General features: G+C 41.7%; 1 protein-coding gene across 2 annotated transcripts in view; it reads right to left on the bottom strand.

The window, feature by feature from the left end:
* The window catches only part of pals1a (protein associated with LIN7 1, MAGUK p55 family member a), an 83,190-nt gene extending 64,263 nt beyond the window's left edge, over positions 1–18,927 (bottom strand). Inside the window, exon 1 of one of the 2 annotated variants that reach the window (XM_072266493.1) lies at positions 18,693–18,927. The gene's annotated coding sequence lies outside the window, so the exon portion shown is untranslated. The other variant, XM_072266501.1, reaches the window with a different exon arrangement.
* Between the last annotated feature and the right edge of the window lie 419 nt (positions 18,928–19,346).

Below are 19,346 nucleotides of genomic sequence, written 5' to 3'. Positions count from 1 at the left end.
TATTTTATGAATTTCAGCCCAGAACTGTCAATGTGGTTTTGATGTATCAAGATAGGCTGATCCAGAAGACTGAGTTGCATGAGATCCACAATGACTTGCCTGTTTGGATTCTGAATTAGCTTGTCTATAGAAGACAAGGGTTGTGGTTGATTCTGGGCTGGAGGTCCTTGAGTAGTGATGTTCCGCCAAGGATCCATACTGAAACTGTTTGTCAAATGACTTGGAAGAAAATGTGGATGGGCAGGTTAGTAAGCTCACAGAGGACACAAAGGTGGTGTTGTGGATAGCATAGAAAATTGCTAAAAGATAGAGCAGGAGTAATCAATTGCATATTTAAGTGAAGAAATGGTAGATGGAGTTTAACCTGGGCAAGTGAGCTTGCTGCACTTTGAGAGATCAAATATAAAGAGGAAGTACAGATTTGATGGCAGGACTCTTAAAAGTGTTTAAGTACAAAGGAATCTTGGGTCCAAGTCTATAGCTCTCAGAGTGACCACACAAGTTGATATGGTGGTAGAGAAGGCGTCATTAGTCAAGACAGAGTTCAAGAGTCAGCAAGTTATGTTGCAGCTTTATAGAACTCTAGTTAGGCCTGTATCAGGAGTATTACATTCATTTCTGGTCACCCCATTATAGGAAGGATGATGAAGTTCTGAAGAGGGTGCAGAAGTAGTTTACCAGGATGGATGAGAGGGTAAGAAGAGGTTAGACAAACTAGTGTTCTTCTCTCTGGAGCAGCAGAAGTTGAGGAAAGACCTGACAAAAGTTTGTATATTTATATGAGGCATAGACAGTTGGTAAATGTCTAACATCAAAGGTCCTGCATTTAGGTGAGAGGGATTAATTTCAAAGGAGATGTGACTTTTAGGAGTGTTCTATGAATGAGTTTCTATGAAGCAATAAACACATCTCCATACAATTCTAATTATTTGAATGCCTGATCTTCCAGTGAAATAATGGGGAAACCTTTAGAGGTGGTTTCTGGACATTCCTGATTAATCTATGTTAATGTATACATTGCTACAGGGTATTTGAAGGATATGAATTAGGAGTATAGCACTCTGCTCACCATTTAATCAAAATAATCTTATCTCAGGCCAAGGTCTTTGAATTAAAACAAACTCTTTCCACAGATGCCTCTTTTTCTTTTTGTACAAAGTATTTCTAGCACTGTTTCATGGTCCTGATTTTGGAGAAATTTGGTCAGCTGTTTGTTATACAGGATACACAAAATGAAAGGCAGCAGCAAGTTTATTATTCTAATAGTAATGTAAAACGATAGAATTGAGCAGGTTTCTCATTTTTTTTAACTTGAATTTACTATATTGATTTACATTCAGCTCTACCTCATCTTTACCCATCTTCAACATTCCATTTCCAAAGGCCCTTCGCCCAGATGAATAGAAACACTTTCCAATCCTATCTTCAGCCATACAACAAATATATGTCCCATGTTACCAATTGCATTGGTAATCATCTAACACTGAACCACTTCAATCTCACTTGTAATACAGAGATGTGCTTCTGGTAGATACACACACACACACACACACACACACACACACACACACACAAATTAAGACTTTCCCTTCAACAACATCAACTATTTCTTACCAGCTAAGATAATCTGCAAACGAAACTACTCATTCTCCTTTCATACTTCACTGCAAAGGTAAGCAAAGTCTGGTTTTGATGCATTGTTCCAATCCAGGACTCATCTTCCATTAAATCATAGCATTCTACTTCTGGCAGCCTGCCATCAGTTGGCTAGTCTTTAAAATCGTTTTCTCTAAATCTTTTCCCCTCTACTTTGCTTGCATCTTTTTCTTGATCACATAAAGAAGTTGGCTAAAGAATGGCAAATGGATTTTAACACAGATTAATGTGAGGTGATGCATTTCAGTAAATTAAACCAGTGTGGGACTTGTACTATGAACGGTAGGGCATTACAAGGAGTAATGGAACAGAGGGGCCTAGGAATACAAGTACATCGTTCAATGAAAGTGGCATCATAGGTAGGGTGGCAAAAAGGGTGCTTTGCATGCTGAACTTCATCAGTGAGAGTACTGAATATAGATATTATTTCATAGTTATACACGTCATTGGTGAGGCAGCACTCGGAGTACTGTGCACAGTTTTGGTCACCATGTTAGAGGGAAAATATGGTTAAACTGGAAAGAGTGAAGAAAAGATTTACAAGGATGTTGTCAGGATACAGAGCCCAAGTTATATGTCTTTATACTTTGGAATGTAGGAGAAGGAGAGGTGACCTTATCAAAATGCTTTAAGTTATGAGATATAGATAAGGTAGTTGATAAAGTCTTTATGGTAGGTAAGTCCAAAACTAGGGGGTATAGACTTAGCGTGAGAGGGGAAAGATTTAAAACAGGGGCTCCCAACCTGGGCTCCATGGACTCCTTGCTTAATGCTGCTGGTCCACTGCTGTGGGCTGAGATAAAATGGCACCAGAGAGCAACTTCTTTAAGCTCATCTGCGAAAGATTAAATTCCTCTCTTTAATTTCTCTTTTTCCTTTTTTTAAAAAATAGAACAGTGGCTGGGTTCTGTAGGAGGCTGTTATCTACAACTGCACCCTAACCGTGGTTCTTCACAGCGGTGGGTTCCTGCTCCCAGAGCTCGCTGACCGTCCGTTTTTGACACCTCCAGGATCAGCCTGGAGGCATGTGCTTTGTACAGCTCTGCAAACTCAATTCCTCACATGTCAGCAACTGAAATGTCATGGGAGATTGGACGCCGTGACAACAGATGCAGCTATTGGAGCTCTCTGTACTTGAGCGATCTTGCCCTCTCTCCTGTCTATGGTGACTGGGGAGTTTGCTGCCAATTCTCGAGTCAGAGAAACTGAAATAAAAGTGACGCTGCAGACTGTAATATCGTAATAGCGAGTTATTTGTTGCTCCTCCCTCTTGCTGTGGAAGGGGCGACACCTCTCTGTTCTTTGTTTGTGAGCCTATGGCATGTTGAATCGTTAGGTAAAGAACGGTTATTGGTGGTCTGCAGATCATGCTCTCTTTGGGGGCTTTGCTATTGCTTGCTCGGTGGGCACTAATGCCTCTTGCTGCAACAAGTGGGGCCGGGGAGGGGGAAGGTTGATGCTTTTGCTGCTGCTTGTGTGTGGGAGAGGGAGGGGAGCTTTGAAGGGGGGGTTCTAACATATTTCTGTCATTCATTATCTGGGGTTTTCATCTGTTTTGTGGGTGTCTACGGAGAATAAGAATTTGTAAGTTGTGTACTATATACATTGCCTGATATTAAATGGAACCATTGAAATATGGCATATAAAAGGCTGTGAACCCTTCATTTAGAAAGAATCTGAGGGGCAACTTTTTCCATACAATTGATGGTCAGCATATGAACTAAGAAGCCAGAGGGAATGGATGTGCAGATACAATGGTATCACTTAGTGGACCCATCATATAATGGCAAAGAAAGCACGACAGCATCTTTATTTCTTCAAGAGTCAGCGGAGATTTGGCATGTTATCAAAAACCCTGGCAAACTTCTATAGATGTGTACTGACAGGCTGCATTTCAGCCTGGTACAAGAACACCGATGCCTTTGAGCAAAAAGTCCTAAAAAAGCAGCGGATTCAGCCCAGTACAACACAGGTAAAACCCTCCCAACCATTGAGCACATCTATATGAAACATTGCCATAAAAAAGCAGCATCCATTACCAAAGATCCTCACCACTCCAGCAATGCTCTTTCCTCGCTGCTGCCATCAGGCAAAAGATACAGTTGCCCAGGACTCACACCACCAGGTTCAAGAACAGATACTACCCCTCAACCATCAGGCTCTTGAACAAAAGGGGATAACTACACTCAATCTACCTCTGGTGTTCCCACAGCCAATGGTCTCACATTAAGGACTCTTTATCTTGTTATTTCATACTCATTATTTATTGCTATTTATTTATATTTGCACAATTTGTTGTTCATTGATCCTGTTTACAGTTACTTTTCTATAGATTTGCTAGGTATGTCTGCAAGAAAAAGCAGCTCAGGGTTAAGTGGTGACATGCATGAACTCTGATAATAAATTTCACTTTGAACTTTAAGCATGTGGTAACCTGCATCAGTGACTATTGTCCAGTAGCAATTACATCCACTGTGATGAAGTGTTGAGAGGTTGGTGATGAAACATATCAGAGGAGCAAGTTGGATCCGCTCCAATTCACCTACTGTCATAACAGGTCAACAGCAGATGCTATTTCATTGCCTCTTCACTCAGCCTTGGAACATCTGAACAGTGAAGATGCATACTATAGCTCGGCATTCAATACTATCATCTCCTCAAAAGTAGTCAATAAGCTCCAAGACCAGGCCTCAGTATCTTCTTGTGCAACTGGATCTTTGATTTCCTCACTTGCAAACCTCAGTCAGTTCAGGTTGGTAACAACATCATTTCCAAAAACACCATCAGCACAAGTGCACTGTTAGGCTGGATGCTCAGGCCCCTGCTCTACTCACTCTATACCTAGGACTGTGACGCTAAGCACAGCTCCAACGCCCTATAGGAGGGAGTTTGAGAATTGAATCAATGGTGCCACAACAACAACTTCTCACTCAATGTCAACAAAACCAAAGAGCTGATTATTAAATACAAGAGGAGGAAACTGGAGGTCCAAGAGCAAGTGCTCATTAGGGGGTCAGAGTTGGGAAAGGTCAGTAACTTTAGATGCCTTGGTGTTATTATTTCAAAGGATCTGTCTTGGGTCCAGCACACAAGTGCCATTACAAAGAAGGCAAGGCAGCATCCCTACATTCTTAGCATCAACTAAAATTTTGAAAAACTTCTATAGATACATGGTGGAGCAATCACTGATTGGATATACAACAGCCTACAAAAGGTAGTGGATGCAGCCCAGTCTATTGCAGTTATAGCCCTCTCCACCATTGAGCACATGTATAAGGAGCGCTGTCACAGAAAAGCAGCATCCATCAAGGACCCCACCAAACAGGCCATGCTCTCTTCTCACACCTGCCATCAGGAAGGAAGTACAGGAACCTTAAGACCCACAGCACTAGATTTAGGAACAGTTATTACCCCTCAACCATTAGCCCCCGAACCAGAATAGATAACCTTACTCACCCCAAGTCTGAGCTGCTTCCACAACTTATGGGCTCACTTTCAAGGACTCTACAACTCATATTCTCAATATTAGTTATTACTTATTTATCTATTATTATTTTGTTTTTTTCTTTTTGTATTTGCAAAATCTGTTGCCTTTTGCACATTGGTTGTTTGTCTTTGTGTGCAGTCTTTTGTTGATTCTATTGTGTTCCTTTGCATTTACTGTGAATGCCCACAAGAAACTGAATCTCAGGCTAATATATGGTGACATATATAGTATGTACTTTAATAATAAATTTACTTTGCATTTTGCATAGATCTATGGAGGTATGTGTCATAGCAGGATATGCTGAATGTAGGTGCTCATTAGGGGGTCAGACTAGCAACTAGCTGGGTGGACAACCTGTTTGGTGTGGACTAGCTAAGCCAAAGGGCCTACATCCACACTGTTTTGCTCTATGACTCTGATTCCAAGAAGCACCTGTAAATGAACCTCTTTGACTGGTATTTTATAAAATTCTCCATATCCTTTTACATGGTCAAAGTCTCATCAATAATGGTCTATGAAGTAAATGGTCACTACAGTGAAAATGCTGTACAAATAGCAGTTAAATGTTATAGAAATACAGAAATGCAGAAACTCACAAAAATACCACTTTATAAAGGCATTGGTTTAAAAGATTTGCTTAATACATGAAGTTTTTTTTAAATTAGATCCACATTTTTGCAAACTTGCACATGATTAACAACCAACCAGATAACTTGCACTTAATGCCATAGTAACACTAATAGTGGCTCTGCAGTGCCATGCACAGATGTTATTTGGATTGTACTGCTGATCACATTACAGTCAGCAACAAAGCATTTCCATGCATGCCAACTCAAATAGCCAATCAATTGCAGTATGATAAGTGGCTCTCCTTTGCTTTTATATAAAAATAATTTTAAAAACATTTCAGAATCCCGTCTCACAGACAGCGCACTGCATCCATCCAACCAACATTCCTCTTACCCACATCCAACCCATTGTTCCCTTCTACCTCACAGAGGCACCACTATCACTGATCCCTTCCTGTGACCCCCTTGCAATCTTAAACTTTTACTCAGCTCCAATAGATCTCTCTTTACCACAAACCCCTGAACACTATTTTCTTTTACATTTAGCATGCATAGAGATGGTCTTACTCCAGCTTCACTCACTGATGAATTTAAACAGCAGGCTCAGGACCAAAATAATTGCTGACATATTGCACAAAATGACTAAACAGATCTTGGAATGCCAATGAATTTCTAGATCAAACTATTTCAGCTGGTTCATGTGAATTATTACTGAAGGCACACAGTCTAAAATTAGATTCAGGCTATTTAGGAAACGTGTATAAATATGACATTTTCAAATTCTATTCTACAAATTACAATTAATGTGCACACAGTACACAAATATGTCAAATTGTTGTATTCTTATGTTATTCATAAATCATAACACAAGGATGGGCACTTCAAATTCAAAGGTGACACATAAAACTATTAAAAATCCAACACTAAAAATAAAAGATATGCTACAGCTTAATAATACATTTTTTTAAAAAAAGTTTTCATTCATTTGCTCATTCCTCAGCCACAGTATGGTGATATTGTTGTCACTTCAAACTTAGGTTAGTACAAAGATTCTGATTTACTATCATGGCCCTTGCAACTTTAGAAAATGGGAAAAATAGACTGTAGTTATTGTACCTTAGCTGCAGCTTGAATACAACAGCAGATTGCATTATTTACAGCAAACACAATAAATATTATCATGCTTTGCTTTTGTATGAATGTCTTTAATTCAAGAGTGAGAACAATTGTAAACAGCTGAGAATTTAGAAAAATCTCTGCTCTCTCTCAAACTCAAAATAACCTTAGATCCAAGATCTCAAGAGGAACTTAATGTTCAGAATGTTCCCTTTGTTACCAGTATAAATGTAACTTCAATGGTACAACGTTGAGGCAATTAACATACTGCTATTTTATAATCACTCTATTATAAATTCCTGGCATAAAACAAATGGGTTCTGGGAATATAAAAATAAGTGAAGGGTTAAATAATTAGGACAAATTATTTTAAAACTATTTCAGTTCCACTCCACTTTTAAAGATCTAGGTTGAGAGATTAAATTGGGGAAGCCAGAATAACATAACAAAAGCAAAATATTATGGGGTGGAAGTCTGAAGCAAAAGTAAAAAGAACATGGTGGAAATACTCAACAAGTCAGACAACTTATGAAGCAATGTTACCATTCTGAGACATTAACTTGTGTTTATCACTCCAAAGGTTCTGTCCGAGCATTCCCTGCTCTTATTTTAACAACAATGTTTACCTTTGATTCAGGAGCTTTAAGATCATATGGCAGGACATTATTACTGCCCCTCCTAAAGGTATTCCTGAGATTTACTAGTACAGTGGCTATTTGAATAATAAAATGTTCACAAACCTAAGTGTTGATAAAAATGATACTCCAAATAACTCCTCATGACCCACTGATTTTCCTTCCTCTCACAATCACTAGAGAGTGAACACTACAGCACAGAAAAAGACCCTTTGGCCACTCTAGGCCAGGACGAACTGTTATTCGCCTAGTCCTATCAGCTTGCCACCTTGAATATAGCCCTCCATACCCCTTCCATCCTTGGATTTATCCAAGCTTCTCACATGTTGCACATGAACTCACATTTACCACTTCTGCTGGCAGTTTGTTCCACACTCATACCACCCTGAGTAAAGAAGTTTCCTCTCAGAAACCCCTTAAACATTTCACCTTTCACCCTTAACCTATGAACTCTAGTTCTAGTCTCACCCAACCTCATTTACTCTATCTACACCTCTCATAATTCTATATACCTCCATCAAATCTCCGCTCAAATCTACACTCTTTGGAGTAAAGTCCTATCCTATTCAACATTTACCTACAACTCAGGTCCTCGAATCCAAGCAACATCTTGTAAATTTTCTCTATACTTTTTCAATTTTTTTGAATGCTTTCCTGTAGTTAAGTGACCAGAACTGCACATAATAATCCATATTTGGGCTCACCAACGTCTTAAGACAACTTCAAACATCTCTACTTCTATCTGTGACAACACCTACCATTCACTGTGCAAGCCCTACTCTGGTTTGTCCTTGCAAAGTGCAAGACTTCACACTTCTCTGCATTAAATTCCATCTGCCATTGTTCAGTTCATTTTTCCAGCAGGTCCAGATCCCACCGCAAGCTTTGATAACCTTCCTCACTGTCCACTACACCCCCAACCTTGGTGTCATCCGAAAATCTGCTTATCTAGTTTACCACATTATCACCTAAATTATTAATAAAGATAATAAACAACCACAGACCCAACACAGATCCTGTAGCACATCACCAGTCACAGGGCACCAGTCAGAGAGGCAACCATTTACTAGAACTCTCTAGCTTCTTTCATTAAACCCAGTTTTAATCCAATTTACTATTTCATCCTGAATACCACGTGACTAAACCTTCTTGACCAGGCTCCCATATGGGACTTTGTGAAAGACCTTACTAAAGTCCATGTAAACAACATCCATTGCCTTTCCTTCACCAACTTTCCTGGTAACATCCTCGAAAGACTCTATAAGATTGGTTAGACATGACCTACCACAAACAAAGCTGTGTGACTATCCCTAATCAGGCCCTGTCTAACTGAATATATATATTCTTTCAATCATGAGATTAAACTTTGCTACAACTTGCTCTACAAAAATTTGGGTCTCAGTTTTGGGTTTTTAAAAATTTAAAACCAATTCATATAATCTTTACATCCTCAATTCCACACATCCACTTACTTGCTTTGTACAGATGTTCTCATCCCAATGATGTTCTATGAGCTGCACTGTTCAAACAGCAGTGATTTTTGTCACTGATAGTTGGAAAGAAATAAGCAACAAGATAATTCAGAACTGCTTTGCTCACTATGGTTTCATGCATTCAGGCTTGGATATGCCAGAAATGGCTAGGAGTGAAAATGAAATGATTTCACTACTTCAACAAGTTAGCAACTACAAAGAATTTGAAGTATAGACAATCATCTTAAATGTTACAACATAAATGAAAATTTGAAGATGCAATCTTCAAAAACGTTGTACGAAGGCAGTCCATTATCTGCACTAGGTGTCTGCGCTGAATTTGTTCATTTACAATCAAAAGAACACACTAACGTACCCTGGATATATTTCTTGTCGATAACTATTAGAAGTTTTACAGTACTGTAGTAGCATTGGTAGTGTTCTAATTTGTTCTGTATTTCATTTAAATACTATTACTCAGTTAAACAAAAGTTTGTCTCTTTTTTATATACCTTTTTAACTATTTCCATGATACTTCAGCTAGTTGGGGCAGCCTCTAATTCTGCTAAAATGTACAAGTCCCGATGTATCCCAAATAAAGGAATCCTCTGTATATATTTGCTATCAGGATTTTGGCTAAATTGGCAATGTCACATGCATTAATCCTGAATACCTTGAGAAGATTGTGGTAGATCCTTTTCTTGCTAAACTACTTTAGAGGTTTCAAAGGTCAAACCGGTACTTTCACATTGTAGTTACACCAGTACACAATTTGAAAATTTAGACACAAAACAAAAACAATTTCTCCTTTTGCCAGTTACAAGTAATTTATGTTGACAGTGTTATAATGGAATCTGAATAAGTGATTGAGCTCCAAAATCATAACGGGATCAAATCCAATTCAGCATAAAGACATTGCAGATGGCATTGTTTAATCGAACATTTTTTCTTAAAATGTAAGTTCTTTACAGAACTGCCATTTTCAAAATTGTGGTGTATTAAACATAAAACATGTTTCTGCTACTCCACCCACTGTAAAGCACTATGTGATAACGCCAGAATATTATGCTATCCACAGAGATTCGCTGCATTAACACCACAGTGTAGTCCATTTCCTTATTATATTGTCACTGGCAAGTACTCTCTAATGCAGTGTTATCTTTGCCAGAACAGCAAGAAAAGGTATTTCCGCAATCTTGTAAGATGAAAGTAAAACTCAAGCAATTAACATGCTGGGATTGAACAAGCCCAGTTAACTTTTGTACTGCAACTCACAATATAAATTAAGGTGCCTGGTACTGACCAACCGCCCTAACATATTAGAAAAGTGTGAACTTCAGTGGAACCATTATATGGACCAGGACAAGGTTGCTTCATACTGTTTTAGACCAGGTCCAATCCTAATCTTGGGTCCTATCTATGTGGAGTTTTCACATACACACAGTGACTGTATAGGTTTCTCCAGGTGCTCCACTTTTCTCCCACACCCCAAAAATGTGCAGGTAGTTTTACTGACACTGTAAATTTCCTCATGTGTAGGCAAGTGGTAGAACTTGTGGGATATGGACAGGAATACAGTGAGATTAATGTGGATTCAGTGCAGGTGGGTCATTGATGGCTAGCATGGACTCAGTGGACGGAATATTCTGATTCCATGCTGTATTACTGTAGAACAGGCAACTGCTCTGCTGAGCACCTCTGCTCAATCCACAATGATCATATGGAGCTCCTGCTAGCAACTTTTTTCAACTCCTCTCCTCATTCCCACATCACCCCGTCTGTCCTCAGCTTCCTCCCCTGCCAGGGTGATGTGAGAGGAACAGCACCCCATATTCCACATGGGTAGTCTACCAGGGAATGAACATGGAATTCTCCAGTTTCAGGTAACTCATTTCCTCTATCCCTTTCTCCTTATCCACCCTGGTCCTCTATTCTCCAAACCAGCCCAGCTCCATTTTCCAGATTCTTTCCTCTTTCCTATTGGTATATCACTCACACTTGTGGGCACGTGGCCAAGTGGTTAAGACACTGGACTAGTGACCTGAAGGTCGTGAGTTCGAGCCCCAGCCGAGGGCATGTGTGTTGTGTCCTTGAGCAAGGCACTTAAACACACATTGCTCTGCGACGACACTGGTCCCAAGCTGTATGGTTCCTAATGCCCTTCCCTTGGACAACATTGGTGTCATGGAGAGGGGGAACTTGCAGCATGGGCAACTGCTGGTCTTCCACACAACCTTGCCCAGGCCTGCGCCCTGGAGAGTGAAGACTTTCTAGGCGCAGATCCATGGTCTCGCAAGACTAACGAATGCCTTTTACCACTCACACTCTACCCATTCGGTTCCTCTTACCCTTCTCTCACTGTTTCCCTTTCGCCTAGCATCCCACCCTTACCTACCTCCACCTGCTTATCCCATTCCATAATCTGCAGCCCTCGTCTCCATTATCACCTCCTAGCCTCTGTCAGTATCCCCACTCTCCCCTCCCCCACCTGACCATGAATTCCTTCTCACCTGGTTCTATATATTGTTTGCAGCTCCTGCCTTGCCCCTCCCTCTCACCTCTTTATACTGGGCATCTCCCTTTTGCACTCTCTGTCCTGATGCGGGATCTCAACCTGAAACATGAACTATCCCTTTCCCTCCAGAGTTGCTGCTCAACCCACTTAGCTCCTCCAGCAATTTGTTTTCTGCTAATGAGATTGGAAGATGCCAGACCATGAACACAGCAAGAAAAGCTGAAGCAGTTTAGTCAGTGAAAAGAGATGATTGACAAGTAGGCCTTATAAGAGCGATATAATATTTACCCAGTAGGATAATGAAAAGTTGTATTAGAGGATTGGAAAATGGCAAATGTTGTTCCATTATTCAAAAGAGATAAATAGGGATTTCCTGGAAATAGTAGATCAGTGCGTTACATGTCAGTGGTCAGAAAAAAAATTGAACGGGGCTCTTGGGGGCAGGAGTTACAAGCATTTGGAGAAGCATTGTCTTATTAGGAATAGTCAAGCTTGGTGAGGGGCAAGACATTCCTCAGAAGCCTAAATGAGTTTTGAGGAGGTGACATACTGTAAAACAATTGATGAAGATAAAGCAGTGGATGTGGTGTATATGGATTTTAGTAAGGCTTTTAACAAGCCTCCCACCCCCTGCATGGTAGGTCACCTGATGAAGCATGGGATCCATGGAAACTTGGCTGTGTGGGTTTGGAATTGTCTTGCCCACTTCAGCAAATCCTAAAATTGAAGGCTGGAAATCAAGTGCTTACATACAAAGCTGAATGGCAACACTAATTCAAGTTTGAGGCAGTATTTTCCGCAGTCTGTACAGGTCTCTCTCTCTAAAGTTTATCTATTCAAAAGTTGACAATCTTTAGTTGCTGACAACAATGCAAATCCCATAACAACATCCACAAAATAATTAGTGTAGTCCAATTACCTCATCAAGCAGTAGCACATAATGCAAAAATCTAAAATTCCAATCACCTGATACTGAAATCTTTTAAGTCAGCTTTACTGCTCCATGAGCAATACAAGCTCATCATTATGTCTGTCAAAAAGTCTACAGTTAGCTCCAGGTAATGTTACTGTAACTACAAACAAAAACTGTTTGGTAACACACCATACAATGAAGTAATTATTCACGTCAGTCACTAACTTTACCTACAGAGCAAGCTGACACTGCTTTAATCATTTATTTCAATGTATTTTTGTACAGTATACTTAAAGCTTCAGTGGATTACTTTCTACAACAAAGGTCTCTTGACCCAGAGGTGTGCCAGATATCAAGTGATCTCTCCTCCTTACAGCTCTCCTGCAAGTTGTTTTACCTCAAATCAAATCCCTTCTGATTCCTTTTTGCCATTAACCTGCACTCAAATGTAATGCACAGTAGCAACTAACCTATCCACCTAACTTTCGAGAATCCCATGGGTATGGCTAACAGAGAGAATGTGTAAACTCTGCACCACTAGCACCCAAAGTTAGGACCAGACCTGAGCGCTTTTTTAAAATAAGCTTTGAAGAGGTACCAAAGCAAAACTACAATAAACCTCATTGAGAATATTATCCACATTTTAAAGAGGAAACCAAGCATACACTACAAAAAGGATTACTGCTACAAAAAATATATCCTGATATACTCCATCAAAACCCATGAAGAGTTTGAAGACAGGCTTCTATCAAATTTCTGTACAATTTCCTCAACTCAAAAGAAAAACCACCACTGCTTCTTTAGTATCATCACATTATCTGTTTGAGCTGTTAATACAGTGATTGAGTACAAGAGCTGAGGCTTTGGTCTGTCAAGTTTCAGTCAAAGGAGAATGAGCAGTTAAGATTTTCCTTGGAATAACTTCCTAATACAGCAGCTGAGATGGCAGTTTAGGGAGTGATATATAGGATGTGGAAGATCAGGGACACTGCCAGCCTCTGATAACTTCACCTGCAAGATCTGCACCCAGCTACAGTTCCTGACTGACCACATTGAAGAACTGGAGCTGGAGTTGCAGTTGGATGTACTTGGAATTGTCCAGGATGCTGAGGGCATCTTAGGTAATAGTCTCAGCGAGATGGTCACTTCACACCTAACATGCATGCAACAGATAGTTGGGTGACCACTAGGAAATAGGTCTATTGAGCCAATAGGCTGGTCCTGGACTTATTTCCTGGCATAATTTACATATTACTATTTAATTATTTATGGTGCAACTGTAGTGAAAACCAATTTCCCCCGGGATCAATAAAGTTTGACTATGAAGGGTAGAAAGAGTGGGCAGTGCAGGATTCCCGATAGCCATTCCCGTCAGCAAAAAAATGTATCTCTTTGGGTACTACTGGAGGACATGACCTATCAGGCACAGCAGCAGCCAGGTCAGTGGCACTATGCCTTGACAGCAGAGGGTGAAGTCAGGATGTTCAATAGTAATACGATACTCAACAGTTAGGAGAAGAAATTCTGTAGCCAAAAAAGACACGTCAAGATGGTGTGCTGACTCCCAGTTACCAAGGTCAAGGATTGTCTCAGTGTGGCTGCAGGACACTGTCAAGGGAGAAGGTGAGCAGTCAGAGATCATGGTGCTTATCAGTAAAAAGAGGGATGAAGTCCTGCACAGTCGGTATAGTGAGTCGGGAAAGAAGCTGAAAAGCAGGTTCTTGAAGATAGTAATAATCTGGATTACTCCCAGTGCCACATGTTAGTCAAGGCAAGAATCAAAATTTAGAACAGATGAATGTATGGCTGAGGAAGTGGGTGAAGGGGGCAGGGTTTCAGGTTCTTGGATTATTGGAATCTACTCTGGGGCCAGGTGGACCTGTCTAAGGGGTTGCACCTTAACTTAAAGGGAACCAATATCCTTGTCAGAGATTCTCCTGATGTTAGAAATCTGAGCAAGACACATAAAATGCTGTAGGAACTCAGCATATCAGCCAACATTATGGAAAGAAATAAATAGCTGACACTTCGGGCCAAGGTCGTTCATCAGGACTGGAAAGGGAAACAGGCAGAAGCCAGAATAAGGTAGTGAGCAAGGGATAGGAGCTGGCAGGTGACAGGTGAGAGCAGGTGAGGGGGTGATGCAAGAAGCTGGGAGGTATGGGAGATGACCAGTGGAAGAGGCAAAGGGCTGAAGAAAGAATCTGATAGGAAAGGCCAGTGGGGAACCAGAGACAGGTGATGAGCAAGTCATGAGTGTGGGACAACGAGAAGGGAGAGGGAGTCACCAGAATAGGGAAAAGACAGAAAAGGTTGGGGGGGCAGGGGGGGGCTTGAGGATTATAAGGAAACCAGATAAGAGCACAAGGAGGGAATTAAGAAAGCTAGGAGAGGCCATGAAAAGTCCTTGACAAGTGGGATTAAACAGAATCCCAGGGCATTCTGTACTGACATCGAACAAGAAGATAATTGGGGAGCAGGTAGGACCACTCAAGGATGAAGAGGGGGAATGTGTTCTTGGAGAGAGAGGATGTGTGTGAGATTGTACATGAGTAATTTCCATCAGTGTTTACCAAGAACGGTGTGGAGAACAAGAAGATCAGTGTGGAGTGTGCTAATTGTTACGGCATAAAGGAAGTAGTATTGGATCTCCTGAAGAACATTAAGGTAGTTAAATCCCCAGAGACTACAGGAATATAACCCAAGTTACTGAGGGAGGCAAAAGATGAGATTTCTCAGGCCTTGACCAATATTTTCATGTTCTCCCTAACCACAAGGTCTGTGAGGACTAGCAAATAGCTAATGTTCTTTCATTCAAGGGAAACATATATAATTTCATATAGGGACTTCTGCTGTTGTGATGTATATAAATGACCTAGATGAAAATGTAAATGGGTAGATTAGTAAATTTGCTGATAATACAATAATTGATGGTGCTGAAGGGTTTCAGCCCAAAACATCGACTGTACTTATTTTCATAGATGCTACCTGGCCTGCTGAGTTCCTCCAGCACTTTGTGAGTGCTGCTGGTAAAGAATACCACAGGATATAGATCTGTTGCAGATGTGGGCAGAGAAATGGCAGACAGACCTTAACCTCACCAAATGTGAAGGGTTGCACTTTGGTCGGTCAAATGTAAAGAGACAGTACACTGTTAAGGGCAAGATGTGGCAGATGGAGCATAGATGCTCGGCAAAGCAGTCTGCCAGAAGAAGCAGGATCTCCCAGTGGTCACCCCTTTTAATTCCACATTCCCGTTCTGATATGACTATCCATGGCCTCCTCTACTGTTGCAATGAGGCCATGCTCAGGTGGTGGAACAACACCTTATATTCCGTCTGGGTAGCCTCCAACTTGATGGCATGAACGTTGATTTCGTGAAATTCCAGTAATGCCCCCCCCCATCATTGCCCATCCCTTTTCCCCGCTCTCACCTCATCTCCTTGCCTGCCTATTGCCTCCCTCTGGTGCTTCTCCCCCTTTTCTTTCTTCCATGGCCTTCTGTCCTCTGCTATTAGATTCCTCTTCTTCAGCCCTGTATCTCTTTCACCAAATTCCCAGCTCTTTACTTCACCCCTCCCCCTTCCGATTTCACCTATCACCTTGTGTTTCTCCCTCCCCTCCCTCCTCCACCTTTTAAATCTCCTCCTCACCCTTTTTCCTCCAGTCCTACTGAAGGGTCTTGGCCCGAAACATTGACTATACTCTTTTCCATAGATGCTGCTTGGCCTGCTGAGTTCCTCCAGCATTTTGTGTGCGTCGCTTGGATTTCCACCATCTGTAGATTTCTTCTTGTTTGTGATATGGCATACTTGCCTTTTTTAGTCAAGACACACACAGAGTTCAAGAGTCTGGTTAGGACATATCTAGAGTGTTGTATTCAATTCTCGTTTCAGTATAGGAAAAATGCCGAGGCTATGGAGAGGATGCATATGTGGTTTACCAGGATGCAATCTGGATCAGAGGCCATGTGCTATAAGGAGAGGTTAGAGAAACTTGTCTTGTTTTCTCTGGAGTGGAAGAGATCTGATAGAAGTTTGTTACATTAAAAGAGGCATTGATAGGATAAACAGCAAGTATCATTTTCCCAGGGTTGAAATGTCTAAAAGCAGAGGACAAGCATTTAAGGTGAGAGGGTGCAAAGTTCAAAGGAGATGTGCAATGCCAGTTTTTTAACACACACACACACACACACACACACAGAGTTGTGAGTGCCTGGACTGCACTACCTGGGGTGGTGGTAAAGGTGTTCAAGAGGCTCTTGGATAGGTTCATGAACATACAGTAAGAGGAAGGATATGGATACTGTGTAGGCAATGTTCACATCTTTCCACTTCCTGCACATTCAAATGCCCGACTAGATTAATTTAGTTACTATTTTATTTGGCACAACAGAGCCTGATCCTGTTCCTATGTTCTAAGAAAAGTGGTCCGAATCCTGATTCCTGGGAACATGACAGTATTCCTGAACACTTAAAGTGAAAGGGGGAAGGTTAATCTTTTAGTAAATAGCATGGACACTGCAAAGCCATTGGATGAGTGCTCTGTGCAGGCCAATTGCTGGAGTGCCTCGCCTGCAGCTTACCAGATTTGTCTTTCCCCCCTTATGCAATAAGGTATTTGCCACCCTCCAGAACTCTGGCACTACCCCATTTCCAAGAAGAACTAGTAAAACGTAGCCAGAATCTATGCAACCACCATTCTTATTTCTCTTGACACATTTATATCCTAGCTGAGGCAGCTGACTTTCCCACTTTGAGGGCTGCTAGCTTCTTCAGCAAATTCCCCTTAATCTTATACTTTCCAATATACACAGCTTCCTATATTACTACTATAACATCTCTTTTCCACTGAAGCTACATTCAATTAGCATTCCACCCATGCCCTTTGATTCTCCAAGATTATCTTTTTATTCTGAATCAAAATCACCCTTTCATTCTTATCTATTTGTAAGCATAAGAACATAAGAAAGAGGAGCAGCAGTATGCCATCTGGCCTGTCGAGCCTGCTCCGCCATTCAGTAAGATCACGGCTGATCTGGCCATGGATTCATCTCCACCTACCCTCCTTTTCACCATAATCCTAATTCCCCTACTATGCAAAAATCTATCCTACCTTGTCTTAAATATATTTACCGAGGTAGCCTGCTTCACTGAGCAGAGAATTCCACAGATTCACTACTCTCTGGGAAAAACAGCTCCTGCTTATCTCCGTCCTAAATCTACTCCCCTGAATCTTGACGCTATGTCTGCCAGTTCTAGTCTCACCGACCAATGGAAACAACTTTCCTGCCTCTATCTTATCCCTTTCATAATTTTATGTTTCTATAAGATCTCCTCTCATTCTTCTAGATGGTAAAGATGGTTGAGTTGTCTGTAGCTGTGGATTCATTCTTGTATTTACTATTTGCTCCTGCTTTACGAAATGCTTTCTCTCATTTTTGTATTCAATTTTATCATTTCTAACCTCACAACTGTCATTGGCTTGCTTTTTTGCATCTAATTTTAATCTCTACATTTTAAGCCATCCACAAAGCTTTAGCCTGGGCAATCCTATCTTAACCCTTTCCTTACTGTACCATTGGAAATCTTCGTACAAACCACTTCATTTTCAAATTCCAACCCTCACCCTTCCAACATATGAATCCCTAAAATCAGAGCATCTCAGAGTTGCAAGGTTTTTCTATTCATTCGTAATTTATTGTATGGCGATTTGCTGCCAACCATTTTCCATCACTATACCCAAAATCAGAATTCAATCAGTTTACGAGAAACAAAGACAAAAAGAGTCTCTGCAACAGGATCACTGACCGAGTGTATTCAGACATCTTATTGTGCGTTGGCAAACAAAGCAACAATAGTGCTGAAAATCGAGAACGCTTTTGAAAGAAACGGCTTTTCCCCTTAATTTCCACAACTAACCTCTGGCAAGTTTTTAAAGTTAGATTAACGCAGTAAATCACACAAGTAATTTGAACGGGGTTAAAGTATATGCACATTGCTTGTCCACCTTTATAAGGGTGAATAGCATTAAAGTAATATAAACATGACTCGACGATGATAAATGAGATTAAAGGCACAACACACCCAAAGTTCCAACCTCGGGCACCTTTCCCCGAGAACAGCAGGGCGGCGGACGCGGCCTTTCTCCGAATCGCTTCCTAATATTCCACGGGCTACTGCCGGTGCGATCCCCCACCCTCACTATTTCTAATTTCCCTGCCAATGCTGACCTGCAGCCACTTACACCTCCCGGCCTAGGCCCGGACTGCCGGAACAAACTTCAAAAGCAGCCGGCCAAACTGATCCCAACTCTCGATTCTCGCCAACCTGTTGATGGGTGAGGGAAAGGCTGCCTCCTCTGTAGCGGCCAACTCCGGAATTTCAACCGACCGGGGCAGCAGGGTCGTCAGACCTGATCACCTGGGCCTGGAATTTCGCCACCGCTCCCAGCTCTGGCCCCTCGCCGTCTCCGGTGACTATCGGAGCGCACAGGGACGGCGGCTGCCCTCATCGAAACCAATTCGCCCCGCGCGTGCGCGTCTGCGCGCACTTGCACCTTCCTTGCTCGCTTGCGTGCGCGCACACAGACACCGCAAAGCCAGTTTGCTCGCGCGCACCCCCTTCACCCCGAATCCCCTTTACTCATTGGCTGAACCGACCAAATGGAGGAGAGGGCGACCGTCGCCAAGCCAACCCCCGCCTTCCTGTTGCCCCGGGGAAGGCTCCGAGACAAAGGAATTTCGGCGTCTCGCGCGCTCCCGTACACACGATGAGGGCAAAGGTTAACCTGAGCCATGCCAGGAATGCCTTAATGTTTTGCAATGCTGTGTGGAAGCAGAGGCGGGAACGGGAGGTGACGGGGAGGCAACAGGAACGTGGGAATCACAGCGCTTCACTACTCAGACCATCTTTCTGCCTGAAAGCAGAGCACCCCCAGCCTTTGCCTTGACTTCTCCTGTTTAGAACCACCCTCCGCGACGT

This window comes from Mobula birostris, chromosome 1, assembly GCF_030028105.1.
Source record: "Mobula birostris isolate sMobBir1 chromosome 1, sMobBir1.hap1, whole genome shotgun sequence".
Lineage (NCBI taxonomy): Eukaryota > Metazoa > Chordata > Chondrichthyes > Myliobatiformes > Myliobatidae > Mobula > Mobula birostris.
This window is presented reverse-complemented; position numbering and strand designations above follow the sequence as displayed.